Source organism: Rana temporaria, chromosome 10, assembly GCF_905171775.1.
Source record: "Rana temporaria chromosome 10, aRanTem1.1, whole genome shotgun sequence".
NCBI lineage: Eukaryota > Metazoa > Chordata > Amphibia > Anura > Ranidae > Rana > Rana temporaria.
The window spans coordinates 148266596-148287609 of record NC_053498.1 but is presented as its reverse complement, the minus strand read 5'-3'; the positions used below and the strand labels follow the sequence as shown (position 1 = coordinate 148287609).

The window sequence follows — 21014 nt, the reverse complement described above, 5'->3', positions numbered from 1 at the left end:
CCGCCTGAAAACAAGTCCCGGACCCTTTTTTTCAGGCGGCTTTCGGCGTTCGGCATAGACAGCAATGGAAATAATTTGTGAAAAAAAAAGTTAAACAAATCGCGGCAAAATACGCCGCGTACGCGCCGTTACAGTGTGAATGCAGCCTTATACTCACCGACAAATGTGGGGTGGAAATGTCCTGGGTCTGCAAGAGGCTTCCAACAACTCGATGTTCTTCCAACAACTCGATGTTCTTCCAACAACTCGATGTTCTTCCAACAACTCGATGTTCTTCCAACAACTCGATGTTCTTCCAACAACTCGATGTTCTTCCAACAAGTTAGCTGTCAGTTGCGTTTTGCCACCTTTAGTAAAGACAGTTGGAGTGCGGTGGTGGAGGTTGTGTGGACAATTACCGATCACTCCTACACTCGCTACTTATATACTCATCGGTCCAGATGGAATGCCATATACGTGAATTTTGCAAAGAATTAGAGATCAGGTGACTTACAGTAAAAGGGCCTCACCCAGGCAGGACTTGGCCCCGAGCGGTCACTGTTTAACTTTAACACAATTTTCACAGGCTGATGTATTTTTCTGGAGGACATTATTATATATAGCTGGTATGAAACCTAGTTCCATTACAAAATTTATTTTTCAAATTTGTATTTCCTTGTGTAGCACCCTCTACCTTAGGTAGCAGCTAAGTGTAAAAAAAACCCAAAAGAACAAAAGAACAAAAAGCGGCGCCCTCTAAGCGTAGTATGGAGTTTAATAGAAAAGACAAACAACAATAATTCTTATGAGGGGTTACTCACAAGACTGCGGGGGGTACAGGTAATAAAAATACTGATGTCATCTGTGGCTGGCGTCCGGAGTACATGAACTCTGCTATGTTGGTTTTATCACAGGCTTCAGGCAATCAGCGTGATGGATTATCCACAGGGTAGGGGCCGAGTGCTGCGTCTCTGAATGTCCCTAGATGGTGACACAGCGCTGGTACGAGGGGAGAAGCAGGAACGCCACATTCGGCGTGGTGGAACGCAGCCGTGGAGCGCAAGCAGCAGAGCGTCACTTCCGGATTCAGTCTCAGGGCGGTGCACGCGTTCGAGGCATGCGTGCCTCTTCGTCAGGCTCTAAGTGTAAGGTTTGTTGGTGTAAGCTGCCAGTGCAGGTAAATTTAGGCAGGCTTATGCTGCGAGCTAGGCCCGTTTGTTTTGATCTGGGGGCAGGGGAGTGGTTTAGTGTAGCAGTAGGTGTGACTGACATGTACTTTAGCTCTTGGGAGCCTCCCCCGTTTCCAAGGAGAATGTTCTAGAAAAGGCGCAGGGCAGAGAGCTGGAGTGACATGGGGTTGCCACCTATTTTTCAAGTCAAACCCGAACACTTTAGCAGCGCACTGCAATTTTTATTTATAGTATAAAATATGCATATATTTTTGCTATTAAATAACATTTCTAAGTTTCGAGTTCCCCTTTTATATCTGAACTTGCAGAGTTCCCCTTTTATTCCTGAACTCGCAGAGTCTCCCTTTATATCTGAACTCGCACAGTTCCCCTTTTATATCTGAACTGGCAGAGTTCCCCTTTTATACCTGAACTGGCAGAGTTCCCCTTTTATACCTGAACTCGCAGACCCAATGCTTGTTCATTGACTATGCTTTTTTGTGGAAATTTTATGAAGATGTATTTACCATTTATTGTCATAGTGTCGCCCATTGTTAGTACTCCCGCAGCCCGCTCTAAAGAGCTGGCTGGGGCAGACTGACGCTGGTTGAGTCCTGTCTGGTAGTGGAAAACTTCTTGAGGTTGGCTTGTTCATTAACTACGCTTCTATCTGATTCCATCTAACTACTACCTGTTATTGACCCAAAGCTTGTTCATTGACTATCCTTCCATCTGATTCCATCTAACTACTACCCGTTACTGACTCATGGCTTGTTCATTGACTACGCTTTCACCTAATTCCATCCAATTACACCCCTTACTGACCCAAGGCTTGTTCATTGACTACGCTTTGTTGTGGAAATTTTATAAAGATGTATTTAATATGAATTGTCATAGTGTCGTCCAGTGTTAGTACTCCCGCAGGCCGCTCTAAAGAGCTGACTGGGGCAGACTGACACTGGTTGAGTCCTGTCTGGTAGTGGAAAACTTCTTGAGGTTGGAGAGAGGTGTTTGCAGAGTGGGAATATGTCCGCCAGCGAAAGGGCCCCTGTGCATTAGCACAGACACTCGTCTGTTCACTCTGCAAGGACATTATCGGTTATAGGCGGATGTACGCTCTTGTCTCTGCTATATCTGATCAGCACATGTTGAGATTCGTAGCGTATACCTGCAGATAGCCTCCCATCCACAAGGAACTGTAGTATAATCCGGGTATGCGTTGTTCTTTGGAACAATGCAGAATAAGGATTCCTACCAGCGGAAATACAGGAGTCTTTGAGTGGTTATGGTCAGAGACGGAGTCCATGTTTGAAAGCTGTAACGGTCAGGGGTTAACGCCGTTTACGATATTCCATTCAACCAACCCATGACAGCTTATCGACACTCCACAATCCAGCAGACGAACCCCGATAACGAGACACAGCTCTGTTTGAGGTTCAAATGAATAGAATATTTTAATGGGAAACTCAGGCTTTTATATAGTTAGAAACCCCAAGGTACATTAACTTAACTCCACCCACAACATTATACAATGAGCCCAATACGCATCTTTTAGTCAGACTTTCTGGCACCAGGTCTGACATAATTAACATGAGCTAATTACTACAGCTGACAAGTCAGACATCATGACTCTGGCTTCTCTCACCTGCTATACAATACACATTCCTTTAGTAGACATAAGTCAGACATCTGACCTTTAGACTGTGCTAACTCACAATACACATCTATCATCAATATAAATTCACACAATACAGTGTCAATTAGCATCACACAATGAAAGGTCTTTAGAAGCCAGACTAAGGTCAGTTTACATGACAGTAGCAGACTTAATTACCCCCTTAACAGTCTCTGTTCCCACATGAATGAGTCACTCTTCTATTGACCTGTTGGGTTCAGAATCAACAACCTGTAATTAGTTCTTCCAGACATTCTTTAATATATTGTGGATTACATTACTGCCCCATCTCATGTAGTCCAAGATATAATTTCTCAGTCATTCTATGCCCCTAGTGGACATAGGATGACTTTAGACACAAGAGTCATCTATGAAGCTGAAACAGGAGTACCCCACACCCTGCAAGAGCCTCTGGGTCCCACGGGCCCTCCCGTTACAAAACCCATGCGGCTTCTTTTGTTTAGCTTCCAGGTACAGGGGACAGGAAAAACATGATTGCACCCTGTCTCTGCTCAGACACTCCCATAAGACTCCTTTACAGCTTCTGCGAAGGATAAATTCTCCCTGCTAAGTAATATTGTGTGTGTTAGGTGTAAAAGGTGACTTTTTGTATTCTGCTTGAACATCCATGATAATCCTACAGTGAGGCATACAAAGGGTTAATTGTAGAATGACTCTTTAACTGCTAAAATTCTAATGTCCCTTCTTAGTTAATTGATCTATTGTGTTTACCCTTAAGATGTGTATTGTATCGTCAGTATCTAAAGAAATGTGTCTGGCAGGTTCGGTGCCAGAGGGTCTAGAGACTGATTAGTTCAAGGAGATATCATTGTTTCCAAGGATCTGTATTGAAGACCCCCCACTGTGTGAGGGGGGGGCGGAGATTGTCATTGTAACAGCTTGTAACCTGCATATAACCAGCTGAATGCTGCCATTAAAGCGTGTCTCTTGTTCCAGCATTAACCTTGGCTCCTGTGTGGATTATTGGGCCATCCCAGGGAGTTCTACTCATGGAATATTGGGGTGATTTGCTTTTATGGGGAGAAGGGAAGACTTTGACGGGGATATCATTCTAATACCGTCACAATTGGTTGGCAGCAGCGGGATTTTCCCTTCTACTCTCCTTTACACCCGGATTCCAAGCAGACACTGGAATAACTACTGGAAGTCGTGGAAGGATTGCTAGCAACAAAACCAAGCGGGGCATCATAGCAGAATTAATGGAGCTAGACCAGGAGAACTTGGTTGCAGCAACGCCAGCAGTACAAGAGATGGAGACACCAGTGATTCAGGAAGAGGAATCACCAGCCAACAAGCTAATGAGAGAGAAGCTAGCATGGTTCGGTCCGAACCCAACGGCGGATGTGGTGCTGAAAGTGATGGACCTGTTAGCACAGGAGGCTAAACAAATAAGAGACGCAGAACTACAGTTAAAACTGGCAGCAGTCCAACAAGCAGCCGCACATTCTCCAAACAGTGAGTACAGCACAGCAGACGCAAGGAAGATTCCGTTTAGCGCTTTTAAAGCTTTTGATGAAAAAGACTGTGAAATTGATAATTACCTGGCAGATTTTGAGAGACAATGTAACCTGCACCGAATAGCTAGAGGAGAGTGGGTTGCAATATTGTCAGGCAAACTGTCAGGCAAAGCTTCTGATGCTTTCCGGACCGTGCCAGATCAGGATATCCATAGCTACGCCCGGGTTAAAGAAGTGCTCCTGGCTCGTTATGCAGTAACCCCAGAGTCCCACCGACAGAAGTTCAGGGACTCACGCAAAACCACGAAAGACTCTCACGCGGAATGGGCATGCCAGTTATCCCTGTCGGCCTCTAACTGGGTTAACAGCAGCCAGGCCACCACCGCAGAGGACATTTTGCAACTAATGCTCCTGGAGCAATTTTACAATCACATCCAGACGGACGTCAAAGACTGGGTGAGAGATCGCAGGCCCATGACTCTACCAGAGGCCGCAGAGTTGGCGGATGAATATGCGGATACTCGCAAGACAAACCAGGTCACACCACGGGTACAACCTCCATGACCAACGGCGCCCTCACACCCACCAGCCGATAGATACCAACCTCCTAACAGACCGGTGACATCTAGCCCTCGCTATCCACGCCAGGAGGACAACGAACAATGCTGCTTCCGGTGCAAACAGCTGGGTCACTTCAAGCAGAATTGCCCCATGAATGACAACACCAGGTCAAATTGGTCTCAACCTGGGTACCGCCCACCAGCAGCAGCCCATTGTGTAGACTCGGCTTGGGATCCCCAGGAGCTGGGTCCGGAAGAACCATTGGGCACCCCTTACGAAGCCCTCATGGTACAATCTGTTATTACGGACAACAGGGAACACCATTGTCAGCTGGTCATGGGTGACAGCCATGAGCTGGAGGGGCCCTGGAGGGAGCTGGGCAGAAAGAGGCACCGCCGGCCACCCTCCAAGAAGAGGAGGTCCTGGAAGCCATATAACAAGCTGACCTGGGAGGAAAAGAAGCGACTGGAAGAGAGGGAGTCGCAAGGGGGCGTCCCAGATGCGGGCCGAGATGTTCGCCAAGGGCCCACCGGTGGCCCCTTACACCACCACCCAGTTCCTGATGATGAAGGACCATGTGGAAAGCCTGCAGGACATGAGCAAGCAGGAGCTGATCCGTGAGTACATGGAGCTGGAGGAGTGCATAAGCCGCATTGGAGGAGGAGAACAACCACCTGAGGCTGACCCCCCCCAGGCTCCATGAACTGGAGATGGAGCTGGAGAAGCTCAAAGAGGAGAACCGGCGGATGCGGAGGGAGCAGAGGGTGGCTGACCCTATGGGGCACTGATTCCCCCCCCCCCCCGAACTCTGAGCACCAGTGCTACAGCATTTCAACAAATATAACTTTTTCTTTTTATGAATCTCCTGTGATTGTCACTTCAGAGCCATAACCTTCCCCCTCCCATAGCGGGACACCTAGACGGCGGCGCACGGACCCATTCGCCGTCTTCACACTGACTTCTGGTGACTCTGCAGATCGCACAAAGACTTGGGGACTGACCGGCGTGTGATCTGACGACCCGGTGGCATACCTGAGTCTGAAGCAGTTGCCAAGGGAGGTCAGTCACGCCAAACGGAGTTAACCTCGGACTAAAAGCTCTGAACCCGTCAACCCTACTGGACCAGGGAAGGTCCAACCGGGTTGCCGGAGCAGGGAGAAAAAGGGGGGCCATTGTGAAGGATGCTTCAGTTTAAATTCTCCCTGCTAAGTAATATTGTGTGTGTTAGGTATAAAAGGTGACTTTTTGTATTCTGCTTGAACATCCATGATAATCCTACAGTGAGGCACACAAAGGGTTAATTGTAGAATGACTCTTTAACTGCTAAAATTCTAATGTCCCTTCTTAGTTAATTGATCTATTGTGTTTACCCTTAAGATGTGTATTGTATCGTCAGTATCTAAAGAAATGTGTCTGGCAGGTTCGGTGCCAGAGGGTCTAGAGACTGATTAGTTCAAGGAGATATCATTGTTTCCAAGGATCTGTATTGAAGACCCCCCACTGTGTGAGGGGGGGCGGAGATTGTCATTGTAACAGCTTGTAACCTGCATATAACCAGCTGAATGCTGCCATTAAAGCGTGTCTCTTGTTCCAGCATTAACCTTGGCTCCTGTGTGGATTATTGGGCCATCCCAGGGAGTTCTACTCATGGAATATTGGGGTGATTTTCTTTTATGGGGAGAAGGGAAGACTTTGACGGGGATATCATTCTAATACCGTCACAGCTTCCATCTGATTCCATCCAACTACTACCCATTACTGACCCACGGCTTGTTCATTGACTACGCTTCCATCAGATTCCATCCAACTACTACCCGTTACTAACCCTTGGCTTGTTCATTGACTACGCTTTCATCTGATTCCATCCAAATACTACTCTTTACTGACCCAAGGCTTGCTCATTGACTACGCTTCCAACTGATTCCATCCAACTACTACCCGTTACTGACCCAAGGCTTGTTCATTGACTATGCTCCCATCTGATTCCATCCAAATATTACCCATTACCGACCCAAGACTTGTCCATTGACTACGCTTCCATCTGATTCCATCCAACTACTACCCGTTACTGACCCAAGGGTTGTTCGTTGACTACGCTTTCATCTGATTCCATCCAACTACTTCCCGTTACTGACCCAAGGCTTGTTCATTGACTACGCTTCCATCCAACTATTACCCATTACTGACCCAAGGCTTGTTCATTGACTAAGCTTTTATCTGATTGCACCCAACTACTACCCGTTACTAACCCTTGGCTTGTTCATTGACTATGCTTTCATCTGATTGCACCCAACTACTACCCAATACTGACCCTTGGCTTGTTCATTGACTACGCTTTCATCTGATTCCATCCAACTACCCGTTACTATAAAGCAGGAATGTATACGAAACCAGACAAGGAACTGCCCAGCATTGCAGGTGCCACAGCAAGGACAGCCACAGCCAGACACGGCAGAGGTCCCAGGTTAAGACCTAGATCCTGACACAGATCCTGGATTCAGGTAGATGAAAAACTGTTACTTTTTTTATTATTATTTAAATGGAGGAATGGGTGTGGGGATTTAAAGCCAGCTCTTGTTTTATAAAGCAGAATTATTATAACTTTGTAAAGTCTTTTGCAACTTGTGTAACGTCTGTAAATGTTTAGGATGATGATTTGTAATGGTGATGGTTGCACTGGATTGGATAGAGCCCCCGGCAGAGTGACTCGTGGTAACCCTATCCGATTGAGCTTGGTTTCTTAAAGGTAATTTCTGGGGAATCTTTAAGGTATTTCCTCAAAATGGACTTCCTCCTGGGCTTAAACAGCAGATACTTTCTAGTCTGTTGCTGCACCTTATTGAATGTTTTGCGGAGGAAGGTATGTAAGTACAGGGCCGGTGCAAGGATTTTTGCCAACTAAGGCAAAGGTGCATTTTGCCGCCCCCCCCCATACATACATTATATAAAATGCAATGCAGAATACCAGCAGTTACTGAGGACTACAAATCCCAGCAATGATACATTATACAGGCTGCTTAATATACTGTATTATTGCAGGGATTTGGTGTTTTTTTTAAACAGGAAACTTTACCTGTTTCTGAAGTACAGACCCCCCCTCCATTGGTACAGACCCCCCTCCATTGGTACAGCCCCCCCCCTCCATGAGTAAAGCTTCTCCCCCCCCCCTTCATTAGTACAGACTCCCTTAATTAGTTCATGCATCAGTTCAGACACCCCCTCCAGAAGTACAGACACACCCCCCCCCCTTCATTAGTTCATACACGAGTAGCAGAGAATCTGTTGGCAGATGGACAGCTTTCTGATCCCCTCCAGAAGTACAGACCCCCCTTCCCCTCGCCCTCCATTAGTACAGTACAAACACCACCCGGGCGGCAGCTGGAGAGGACAGTGTGGAGCCGCGCCGCCCGGGTGGAGAAGAAGATGCTGACATGGACGGTGACTGGTGGAGAGAGCGGCTGCGGTGTCCAGAGAGACGCCGACAAGGAGAGGAGGAGGGAGGGGAGCAGTGAGCACAGTGAACTGCACCCTGCGCAGCTGTCTCGGATCAGTCGGTCAGTCCTTCAGTTTCCCACCCTGTTCCCGTGGCGGCGCGTGGCGCCATAAGGCAAGTGCCATTGTTGCCTTGCGCTAGCGCCGGCCCTGTGTAAGTAGCTTCTAGCGAGGAGACTATCCCTAAGGGCATCCGCCTCCTGCTTGCATAATTAGAAAAGAATTGTCGTAACCGTAAATACTGACTATGCCACTGCAGGCATCATCCAGACACCTTTGTTTTCAGCAGGCAATTCCCTGCACAGTAAAAACAATCTTAGTGGCTGTTTTGCCGCTTGATTTCTTTTACAGGCGATGGGACGTCCCCCCCCCTTCCACCGCCCATCGGTGCTTCTCCATTCTCGCCCGTGTGATCAGCAAGCCGAAGAATTAACCCACTGGAGGTGGAAGTTTACCATATAGCTGACCAAGGACCAGATGGTCCCCGACCATCTTTATGACCCACCGGAGGCCGGAAGCGACATCATGATGTCACTTCCAGTGCCGACAGATGTAAACACTGCCTTTTTTTGTTTTGTTGGAAAGCCTGAAATCGATTTATTTTATTTATCTCAGGCTTTTTCCAGCATAGTGGTGAGATCTGGGGATGTATATAGTCCACATCTCACTGTAAAGAGGACCTGACATGCCCTGTTCCTATTACAAGGGTTGTTTACATTGGGGTGGATTCAGGTAGGGGCGCGCAAAACTGCGGTGGCGTAACGTATGACATTTACGTTACGCCGCAAGTTTTACGGGCAAATGATTGATTCACAAAGCACTTGCCTGTAAAGTTGCGGCGGCGTAGCGTAAAAGGGGCCGGCGTAAGCGCGTGTAATTCAAATGATCCCGTAGGGGGCGTGGATCATTTAAATTAGGCGCGTTCCCGCGCCGAACGTACTGCGCATACGCCGTCCCTAAAATTTCCCGAGGTGCATTGCGGTAAATGACGTCGCAAGGACGTCATTGGTTTCGACGTGAACGTAAATGGCGTCCAGCGCCATTTACGGACGACTTAGGCAAACGACGTAAAATTTTCAAATCGCGACGCGGGAACGACGTCCATACTTAACATTGGCTGCGCCTCCTAATAGCAGGAGCAGCCTTACGCCGAAAACGGCGTACGCAAACGACGTAAAAAACGACCGCCGACCATACTCTACGCTGACAACTACGGGAGTGCCACCTAGCGGACAGCGTCAGAATGCACCCTAAGATACGACGGCGTAAGAGACTTATGCCAGTCGTATCTTAGGCTACAGTCGGCGTATCTAGCTTTCTGAATACAGAAAATAGATATGCCGTCGCAACTTAGCAATTACGCGGCGTATCTATGGATACGCCGGCGTAATTGCTCTCTGAATCTACCCCATTCCTTGTAAATAGGAATAAAAGTGATCAAAAAGTAAAAAAATTCAAGCGGAAATTTAAAAATAAAATAAAAATAAACAGTAAATAAATACATTAAAAGCGCCCCTTTCCACGAATGCTCGCACGCAGAAGCGAAGGCACACGTAAGTCGCGCATTCCCGCTTATGTAAACAACGTTCAAACCACACATGTGAGGTATCACTGCGAATGTTAAAGCGAGAGCAAAAATTGTAGCATGAGACCTCCTCTGTAATTTTAAACTGGTAACCTGTAAAAATGTTTAAAGCGTTGCCTATTGAGATTTAAAGTACCGAAGTTTGGCGCCATTCCACGAATGTGCGCAATTTTAAAGCGTGACATGTTAGGTATCTATTTACTCAGCGTAAAATCATCTCTCACATTATACCAATATATTACATATTGAGAGAGGCGGCTCTAGGCTTTGTGAGGCCTTAGGCAAAACGTGTCATGGGGCCCCACTCACACCTACAATGGGAAAAATAATTCAAGGACAAGAGCCTCTTCCCCACAACCCTGGCCGGTGGTTGTGGGGGTCTGCGGGCAGGGGGCTTATCGGAATCTGGAATCCCCCTTTAACAAGGCGGCCCCCAGATCCTGCTCTTTAATAACTAAGGGGCGGCGGCCATCCGTTGATGTCACCTGGTGAACCTGCCCCCCTGTGATGTCACTAACTGAGGACATGCTGGGTCATTGATGTCACAAGGGGTGGTGTCACCGATATTCACTGGTTGTTAGGGACGCTGGCGGCCCCCGCTCTTGAGTCGGGGCTCTTAACGCTGCCTGAGCACAGCAGCGTTAAGGTCCCCTGTCCCTCAAAACTGGGATAATGCATTGGTTAAGTTAGGCGGCCGCGAGGCCTTAGGCGACCGCCTAATTTGCTTAATTGAAGATCCGCTTCTGCATATTGGTTTTTGGGTTTAGCTATGCCTAAAAAGGCACCTTTCCCTGACCATAGTGTAATAGATTTTTCCCTTGCTCAATTTCAGGATACATGTTATATTCTGCCGCTGAGCCAAATTCATGATGTGAGCATGCAGACAGGAGGAAAATCAAAGAGGAAGAGCTTTATTGAAATCACAGCTTTATAGCCAAAATAACATAAGCAAGCATCATCACATTTGGGTGTATCTGATTGGCTCATCCACATATGGTGTGTTCAGAGCAGGACTTAGGGTGGTGGGGACCCCTGGGCTTGACTGTTGATTGAGTGGCCCCCTGGACCCGAGAAGCAGGGGGGGGCCTCCAAGATCAAAGCTGATTGAAGTTGTTGAGCGGGGGGATGCCGAGATCGAAGCTGATCGAAGTTGTTGAGCGGGGGGGTATGGCCGCCGAGATCGAATGGGGCTGCTGATCGGAGTTGTTGAGCGGGGGACTTCTTACCTCTTCATCAGCAGCGGCATGGCTCTTCCTCCTCCCGGGGCCCCCTATTGGGCGGGGCCCATGGGCTTGAGCCCAGTCAAGCCCAATGGTAAGTCCGGCCCTGATGGTGTTCTCTTGTGACGTCTATTCTTGGCCACAAGGCTTTACACAGCTCAGCTTATGGGGGCCATTTTATCTTTTGGTCGATGGGAGGAGGGAGGAGGGGTTAGAAAGCCATCTGTTTCTCGTCTTTACTCTGGGCTGGGATTTAACTCTATCATGACTTTCATTTAAGGAAAATAATACTGTCTTGTCACAGAATACTGAAATACGCATATATATATATCTCAAGAAATAAAAGAAATAAAACAATAAATGAAAGGAAAGCAATATTTGAGTGGTTAGGAGAAAGATAACATAAACACAAAGGGCTAGATTCAGGTAGGGAGCGCGTAACTCTGTGCAGGCGTAGCGTATCCTATTTACGCTACGCCTCCGCAACTTTGACAGGCAAGTGCATTATTCACAAAGCACTTGCTCCGTAAGTTGCGGCGGCGTAGCTTAAATTGGCCCGGCGTAAGCCCGACTATGTCAAATCTGTAAGATGTGGGCGTGTTTTATGCAAAATCATCGTGACCCCACGTAAATTACGCTTTTTACGAACGGCGCATGCGCCGTCCGTGAAAGTATCCCAGTGCGCATGCTCCAAATGAACCCGCAAATAGTCAATGCTTTCGACGTGAACGTAAATTACGCCCAGCCCTATTCGCAAACGACTTACACAAACGACGTAATCGATGGAAAATTCGACGCTGGCCCGACGTCCATACTTAACATTGGCTGCGCCTCATATAGCAGGGGTAACTTTACGCCGGAAAAAGCCTTACGTAAACGGCGTAACTGTACTGCGACGGCTGGGCGTACGTTCGTGAATAGGCGTGTCTAGCGGATTTACATATTCTAGGCGTAAATCAGCGTACACGCCCCTAGAGGCTAGCGTAAATATGCAGCTAAGATACGACGGCGTAGGAGACTTACGCCGGTCGTATCTTAGCAACAGATAAGCGTATCTCAGATTGAGAATACGCTTATAGATACGACGGCGCCGCATTTGGACTTACGACGGCGTATCTACTGATACGCCGTCGTAAGTCTTTGTGAATCTAGCCCACTGTATATGTATATATCAAGAAATAAAATAAATAAAACAATAAAAGAAAGGAAAGCAATATTTGAGTGGTTAGGAGAAAGATAACGTAAACACAAAATAATAATTTGATCAACTCCATCACAATAGCACTTAAAATGACTGAATACAAATGCAAAGAAACACTGTGAATTGTATTAATTTCCAATTTATTATACGTAAAAGAACAGTAAAAAGTACAGGGTGCGCTCTCCAGTGATTAACCATTCTTATCATACTATATATACAACACACAATAAATAGGTCCGGTATAAAGCAGGCACATCTAGCTAAAAAAAGCTGAATATCAGCACTGTACACAATGAGGCCTGGTACACACGATAGGATTTATCCGCGGATACGGTCCGCCGGACCGTATGCGCGGATAAATCCTCTGCGGATTTTAATCCGATGGAGTGTACACACCATCGGATTGAAATCCGCGCCGAATTCCCAACGCGGTGACGTGTCGCGCCGTCGCCGCGATGATGACGCGGCGATGTGCGCGACGCTGTCATATAAGGATATCCACGCATGCGTCGAATCATTACGACGCATGCGAGGGATGGGTTCGGACGGATCGATCCGGTGAGTCTGTACAGACCACCGGATCGATCCGCTGGTTCCGATTCCAGCGGATAGATTTGTAAGCATGTCTACAAATTTTTATCTGCTGGAAATCGTAAATATCCGCGGATAAATATCCGCTGGAACGTACACACCAGGGGATCTATCCGCTGAAACCGATCCGCTGAGATTTTTCAGCGGATGGATCCTCTCGTGTGTACGGGGCCTCAGAGATAATCGGGAGGCACAGCGGAGTATCTTCACTGTACACAATGAGAGATAATCGGGGGGCACAGCGGAGTATCAGCACTGTACACAATGAGAGATAATCGGGGGGCACAGCGGAGTATCAGCACTGTACACAATGAGAGATAATCGGGGGGCACAGCGGAGTATCAGCACTGTACACAATGAGAGATAATCGGGGGGCACAGCGGAGTATCAGCACTGTACACAATGAGAGATAATCGGGGGGCACAGCGGAGTATCAGCACTGTACACAATGAGAGATAATCGGGGGGCACAGCGGAGTATCAGCACTGTACACAATGAGAGATAATCGGGAGGCACAGCGGAGTATCAGCACTGTACACAATGAGAGATAATCGGGGGGCACAGCGGAGTATCAGCACTGTACACAATGAGAGATAATCGGGGGCACAGCGGAGTATCAGCACTGTACACAATGAGAGATAATCGGGAGGCACAGCGGAGTATCAGCACTGTACACAATGAGAGATAATCGGGGGGCACAGCGGAGTATCAGCACTGTACACAATGAGAGATAATCGGGGGCACAGCGGAGTATCAGCACTGTACACAATGAGAGATAATCGGGAGGCACAGCGGAGTATCAGCACTGTATACACTGAGAGATAATCGGGGGGCACAGCGGGAAGGTGATCTTAGGAAGCGTTATATATGATGCAGCCAACACCATCCACAGAAAAAGAATTAGATACAAGATTCCTTCATAACTTCTCTCTGCTGAGAGCATTGGGGGCGACGATATGACAAAGTCTCATGGTGTCGGGATGGTCGGTTCTCGGAGGGATTACATCAGTTTCATCAAGATCCAGGAGAAGATCAGAGCAGACAAAGTCCAAGGCATGGAGAAACCTGGAACAACACACAGGAGATATTAGGAATGGAGCCGCTTCATCTTCCTATGGAAGATCTTCTGTTCAGTTCTAAGTTCTCATTGTAGCTGCAATCTGATGAAAGCCAACTTTTATACCAGATTGTGACATTGTGAGAATTTAAAGTGAATGTCCAATCAGAATAGTTTTCTTAGCATAGCGTGGCGGCATTAGAGAGAATTACCCTCATTTACTGTAACGGTGGCAATGGTTTTACCAGATAGAAATTAAAGGAAAGTCTTTGACAGGTCTCCTGTTCCCACTCTCAGGAGTCCACGCCGCAGCCCATTAAGTCACTGCGGGGCTCCCTCCTCCTCTTGTCTCCAGGCCAGTAGGAGAGAGGAGCGGGGCCTCGGGCATGCTCAGTAGGGTTCCCAGCGTGAAGCTGTAAGGCTACACTGCTGGGTTCCCTTACCCGCTATGGTGGGTAAGGAAACATCAGCTGCGGTGCCGACATCGCTGGACTCAGGGCAGGCAAATGTCTGATTATTAAAAGCCAGTATTTGTACAGAATGTGACCTGATATAGGCCTATTGCAGTCCCTGTACAGCAGTGCCAGAGTGTGAGAGGAAGAAACAGGGCACAGGCAGGGTAGCAATCATGTGCTGCATGCAAATGTGTTAAAAAGGAACATGCTGATATGAGGAGAGTGCAGAGTGAACAGGGAGATGACCTATTCAGTGTGCTACTGCTCCTTCACTGCTCAATCAGCAGACTGGGGGTGGGGAGAGGCCGCCACTGCATTCCAAGGTATAACAGAGAAAGTGGTGTCATCCTCCTGGCTATGCTGTGTGGCAATTCTGTACAAAGCTCAGGACTGGATGGACAGAAATGCAAATCCTTTGGTAGGTAATACGGCTCCCCTATCTGTTTTTTATGTAGAAATGTAGATGATTTCGTGGAATTCAGCTTTAACCCATTTATCCTGGTGGGAGCCGGTGCATTAAATGGGCTTTGATGTCCAAAGGCCAGTAGGAGGGTCTCCTGATCACGCTGCGCTGTAATTGGCTGCATAGCAGTGACATGATCTGGGGCCGATCCTACCAACTGCTGATTGTCAGCATTTGATTGTGAGCTGTTGGTGACGGCTCAGTCACAGTTCTGGGGGTACTGGTTGAGCGCCCCCCAAACAAGACAGCAATGCATATATGCTGGGTGTTGAAGTCCACCTGCCCTGCCCCCACATATAAGGGAATAGTTGCTGTAAAGGGGTTGAACATGTTTAGCTACATCACTTTTAAACCAGTGGTCTCCAGGGATGGACTGGCCATTGGGACTACAGGGAGTTTCCCGGTGGGCTGATGGCTCAGTGGGCTGGCTTCAGTGACAGCGGACTGCCGCCCCCTCTGCTCCTCTGTCTCTCCCTCCCTGCAGCGCTCACCTTGGGGGAACAAAGAAGCAGGGGGAGGACCAGAGGAGCATGGGGGGGGGACAGACAGCTGACTCAACAGCTATGGCCTGGGAGTTTCTCACTTCTGCCTAATCTTGTCCCATAAGGGGGGGGGGCACCAAACTGATTCTTTGCCCCGGGTGAAATAATGTCTAGCTTCCCCACTGGTACTGCCTATAAGAATACCAGTACCAGCCGTTTTACTCTAATAAAGTAGAACGGCTAGTGAAGGGGGAGAGGGGGCTTGGGTGGCCGGGGGGGTGCAGGAGTTGTCCGGCCACCATGAAAGAGACCTGTCAAAGTGGGCCAGTCTGGATGAAGTCCAGGGCCAAATTTCTGTCCCAGTCCAGCCCTGGTGGTCTCCAAACTGCGGCCCGAGGGCTGGATGTGGCCCTTTGCTTGCCTTTATCCGGCCCTTGGGGCACTATCCCTCCCAATGATACGAGATACTATTCTGCCATCTGACACCGACAATGGAGCACCATTTCTCCCACTGACACCACTAATGGGGCACTATTCCTCCCTGATTCCAGCAATGGGGCACTATTCATCCTCCAATACCAGATGTTTAGTCCCACTGATGCCAGGAAAATGTTCACTCCCACTGGCCAAAGTGCGGCCCTCCAAGAGTCTGAGGGGCAATAAACCGGCCCTTTGTTTAGAATGTTTGGAGACCCCTGCTTTAAACCATTACAATTCTCAATGTAAGAGATTACTTACCGCTGGCAGAACTGGTATCCAAATTGTAACTGGTATCAGCTGGAAATAAAGAGAAAAATATCTGTTACTTGGAGATCTCAACCGGACTGATACTCATTCTCCTGGATATATCGTATGATATCCACAGTCACTGTAGGCTGAAATAATTGTGTAGTGATCTCCATAGAAGTCAAAGCGTTTGTAATTAACCCCTAACAATGGATAATTTGCTGGATTATTGGTCTGTTAAATATCTGGGACACACGGCGCAATAAAGACAATTGTTATTAGAACGGTGAAGGGTTAGAACCTCTGCAGGTTCTTATTACTTTGTCCCCTCTGAGACATTTCTCTTTACTTCCTGGTCAGGTGACAGGCGTCAGACAGAACAGGAAGTGAGGAAAAATCTCTCCCATAGTGGACAGCAGTTACAAATTGACAGAAGCTTTAACCTTTTCCCCACTTTATGCAAAAGAAAAAACAAAAAAAATGTTTTGTCTGGAGTTGGGATTTAATAAATGTGACTGAAGGAACACAGAAAATTACTGTAACCAAACTGTGACCGTGAGATGACTTACCTGCATCCAAATAGATGCTGACCCTTCCTGCAATGTCCGAGGAATCACGTGATATGGATCGAGAGTTGCAGATCTGTAAAGAAATAAAAGTAATTCAACAGGAATTCCAGACGAGTGAAATTGATCAAAAAAAATGGAAATTGTATCCATGAAACACCACGGCTATGCTAAACTCACAATGTCTCCTTCATCTGTATTAGCCCCACAAAGGAAACGGTGGAGAATGCGGGCACAACAGTTTCTTCCATCACTCCAATGGTGAGACATCCCTGGAATAGTTTGCATTTCCCCTCCACATTGGTTTCAGTCTCTCTAAGCCATATTCCCCAATCACCTATTTATTCTACATTGTATCGGAGCAGCATGACACCATCAGTTGTCTATGTTAGGGATGAGCATGACACCATCAATTGTCTATGTTAGGGATGAGCATGACACCATCAATTGTCTATGTTAGGGATGAGCATGACACCATCAATTGTCTATGTTAGGGATGGGCATGACACCATCAATTGTCTATGTTAGGGATGAGCATGACACCATCAATTGTCTATGTTAGGGATGAGCATAACACCATCAATTTTCTATGTTAGGGATGAGCATGACACCATCAATTGTCTATGTTAGGGATGGGCATGACACCATCAATTGTCTATGTTAGGGATGAGCATAACACCATCAATTGTCTATGTTAGGGATGAGCATGACACTATCAATTGTCTATGTTAGGGAAGTGTATAAAACCATCAATTGTCTATGTTAGGGATGAGCATGACACCATCAATTGTCTATGTTAGGGAAGCGTCTAAAACCATAATTTGTCTATGTTAGGGATGAGCATGAAACCATCAATTGTCTATGTTAGGGATGGGCATGACACCATCAGTTGTCTATGTTAATGATGAGTGTGACACCATCAGCTGCCTATGTTAGGGATGGGCATGACACCATCAGTTGTCTATGTTAGGGATGAGCATGACACCATCAATTGTCTATGTTAGGGATGAGCATGAATCCATAAATTGTCTATGTTAGGGATGGGCATGACACCATCAATTGTCTATGTTAGGGATGGGCATGACACCATCAATTGTCTATGTTAGTGATGGGCATGACACCATCAGTTGTCTATGTTAATGATGAGTGTGACACCATCAGTTGTCTATGTTAGGGATGAGCATGACACCATCAGTTGTCTATGTTAGGGATGAGCATGACATCATCAGTTGTCTTTGTTAGGGGTGAGCATGAAACCATCAATTGTCTATGTTAGGGATGAGCATGACATCATCAGTTGTCTTTGTTAGGGATGGGCTTGGGTTTAGGCCTTGTGACAAGTTGGCCAGTGAGAAATCAGAGATGCAACGACACTACGTCATGTATTATGAGATGTCCCGTGGCTTGAACATTGAAATGCACAAACAGGCGGAAATTGTCAAAAGATTAAATGGGATTTGCATCCAGGTGGTGCCGTATCTGTCCCAAGAGCATCAGCAACAGGTTTTGGGAGCCATTGAGAGAGCAAAGCAAGTGACTGTTCCAGAACTGAATTCCATTATTCACCTTCACCATCAGCTACCGACCTGGTAAGCCAATGGGAATGCCAACGGACTGTCCAGGCAAACTGAACTTTTACCTTAACAGCAGACCGGACATCCCCAAGTTGACCCGAAAAGGATCAATCCGGGTCTGCCGGAGTGTTCCACAAAAGGGGAGTAGTGTAATGGAACTATGTATTCTCCTGGGACATTTATAATCATCATACAGTGAGGCATACCAAGGGTTAATTGTAGAGTGACTTTTGGGCACAGATTGAGCCAGGAGATGGGGTGGCAAGTGAATCATAATCCATGTTTGCAGGATGTCTGGAGATATCACAAGTTGTTGGCTATTCACTGTGGGGACACATTCTTCTGAAAGGTGTTAATTGCATAGACTCCTAGACATTTCATTGTCCCTTGTGTAAAGGTGTTATGTATGCTAAATACTGTTTATGTGTGGAATGAATTTATCGGAGACAGAACGTCTGTTGTGGATTGGAAGGAGATCATTGTGTTTGAGTTCTGGTAATGAAGAAATGTTTATTATTAGCTCAAAAAAGGTGATTGAAGCTTCCCCACGGTGTGATGTGTGGGTGGGGACAGTTTGATTGTTCATGTGCCTTGAATACTGTATAAAATCTCAGAGTGAACCATTAAAAGTCAGTCTTGTTTGACCCTTCAACGTAGCCTTGTCTCGTTCGGGGAGGGGAATTCTCTCTCTCTCTGGATCTATTGGACGGGGATACCGGCGGTACTTGCATATCGCAGCTTGCCAGGGAAAAGGACTTCTCCAACGGCTGAGACCCTCTCCCTAGCTGGGTAGCCGTTACAGGCCTAACCCTAGCTCATCCCATGTTATATGTATCGCAGTTGGGCATAACTGTGAACTGTGGTGGTGGTATCACATCAGAAGCCAGCATATGATTTAATTTGTCACTTTTTGTGTGGAGCTGGACATGAATTCAGTAACTGTGCTCATTACACACAGCAATGATCTGCCTGCTTGGTTAGCAGCAGCGGATCAGGTAATCAAGAGGGAAGCCGGTATCTTTATGCTTGGTGTGCATTTTTTATTTTTATTTTTTTAATCCATAAACACTTCCAAGCATCCTAAAAATTTCATGCAATGATTACAAAACCAACGGTGGAAATTCGGGCTGCACAGTGGCTTGATGGTTAGCACTCTTGCCTTGTAGCACTGGGGACCTCAATTCGAATGCCAGCCAGGACACTCTAATTGGAGTTGGCACGTTCTTCTTGTGTGGGTTTCCTCCAACAACCGTGTTGGTAGAATATTTGTCTCTTGTCTAAACTGGTGCTAGTATGTGTGTATGGCTAAAGAATCCCTGACTGCTCCTTCAGGCACAGAAATCACAGAACACCCTCTATGTGTATGGTGGTGAGTCTTACCGTAGTACAATCGGTAGTGCAGAGTTTAAGATCGGCAAAGAGATAGACGCTGTTAGAACTGGTAATCTTGAAGACTTTCATAGCAAAACGAGCTTCAGTGGCATTTCCATTGTAAGCCTGTGTTAGCTGGTCAGGAGATATTTGGGTAGACGGGCACCTGGATAGAGAAAACCTTTCATTAGTTTTCAGTTACTGTAATCTAATGATGAGAACACAATACTGGTACATACTATTAGAGCTGAACAATATATGGGCTGTGCTCAATATATATATATGGCATGTCTTCATTATTTTATATGTTCAGTATATTATTGTGACAGACTCACCCGGGACATCCCCGGACCCTCTTATGTCTAAAATCATCCTATGTCCACTAGGGGCATAGGATGACTGAGAAATGACCGGACCCTCTTTTGTCTAAAATCATCCTATGTCCACTAGGGGCATAGGATGACTGAGAAATGACCGGACCCTCTTTTGTCTAAAATCATCCTATGTCCACTAGGGGCATAGGATGACTGAGAAATGACCGGACCCTCTTATGTCTAAAATCATCCTATGTCCACTAGGGGTATAGGATGACTGAGAAATGACCGGACCCTCTTTTGTCTAAAATCATCCTATGTCCACTAGGGGCATAGGATGACTGAGGATTGATATCTTGTACTACCTGAGATGGGATTATTATGTAATTATTATCCACAATTTATTCCAGGATATCTGTAAAGAACTATTTACTGTTTGTTGATTCTGAACTCAACGGGTTAATTGTAAGAGGGACTCATTCATAATGTTGGGACGCATACTGTTAGATGCTAATTTCACCAACTCCAGCCAACTGTCTGTTCTCTGTGCTAATTGACCCTGCTTTTGTGTGAAGATGTCCTGTGTTTACACTTGTGATAATGTGTATTGTATAGCAGGTGAGCGAGGAGACGTGACGTAGGTCATATCTATGAGTCGCCTAGTCTGGGTAAATGATTAGTTAATTAGCTCATGTTAATTTATGTTCTGGTTACCTCCTCTTTAAACTGTATATAAGGTTGTATTCTTGGTTCTATTAAACACTCCGGCCCGGATTCACAAAGCACTTACTCCGACGTATCTCAAGATACGCCGCGTAAGTGTAAGTATGCGCCGTTACATCTACGCGCCGTGCCCATAAACCGAGATACGCCTGAAAATAGGCTTCATCCGACCGACGTAACTTTCCTACGCTGGCGTATCGTGGGCGCATATTTACGCTGGGCGCATTCGCCGCTCCCATTGATTTTCTATGCACATATGCAAATGAGGGAGATACGTCGATTCACGAACGTACTTGCGCCCGGCGCATAATATACTCGGTTTGCGTAAGTCG

The 21014-nt window shown here is 46.7% G+C and overlaps 1 long non-coding RNA gene across 1 annotated transcript; it reads right to left on the bottom strand.

Moving 5' to 3' along the window:
- Positions 1 to 13135: 13135 nt before the first annotated feature.
- Positions 13136 to 16743, bottom strand: LOC120915756. The gene is made up of 3 exons (XR_005743908.1): positions 16704 to 16743; positions 16147 to 16185; positions 13136 to 14016 (listed from the first exon to the last, which is right to left on the bottom strand). It is a non-coding gene; the product is annotated as an uncharacterized LOC120915756 (long non-coding RNA).
- Positions 16744 to 21014: the final 4271 nt, after the last annotated feature.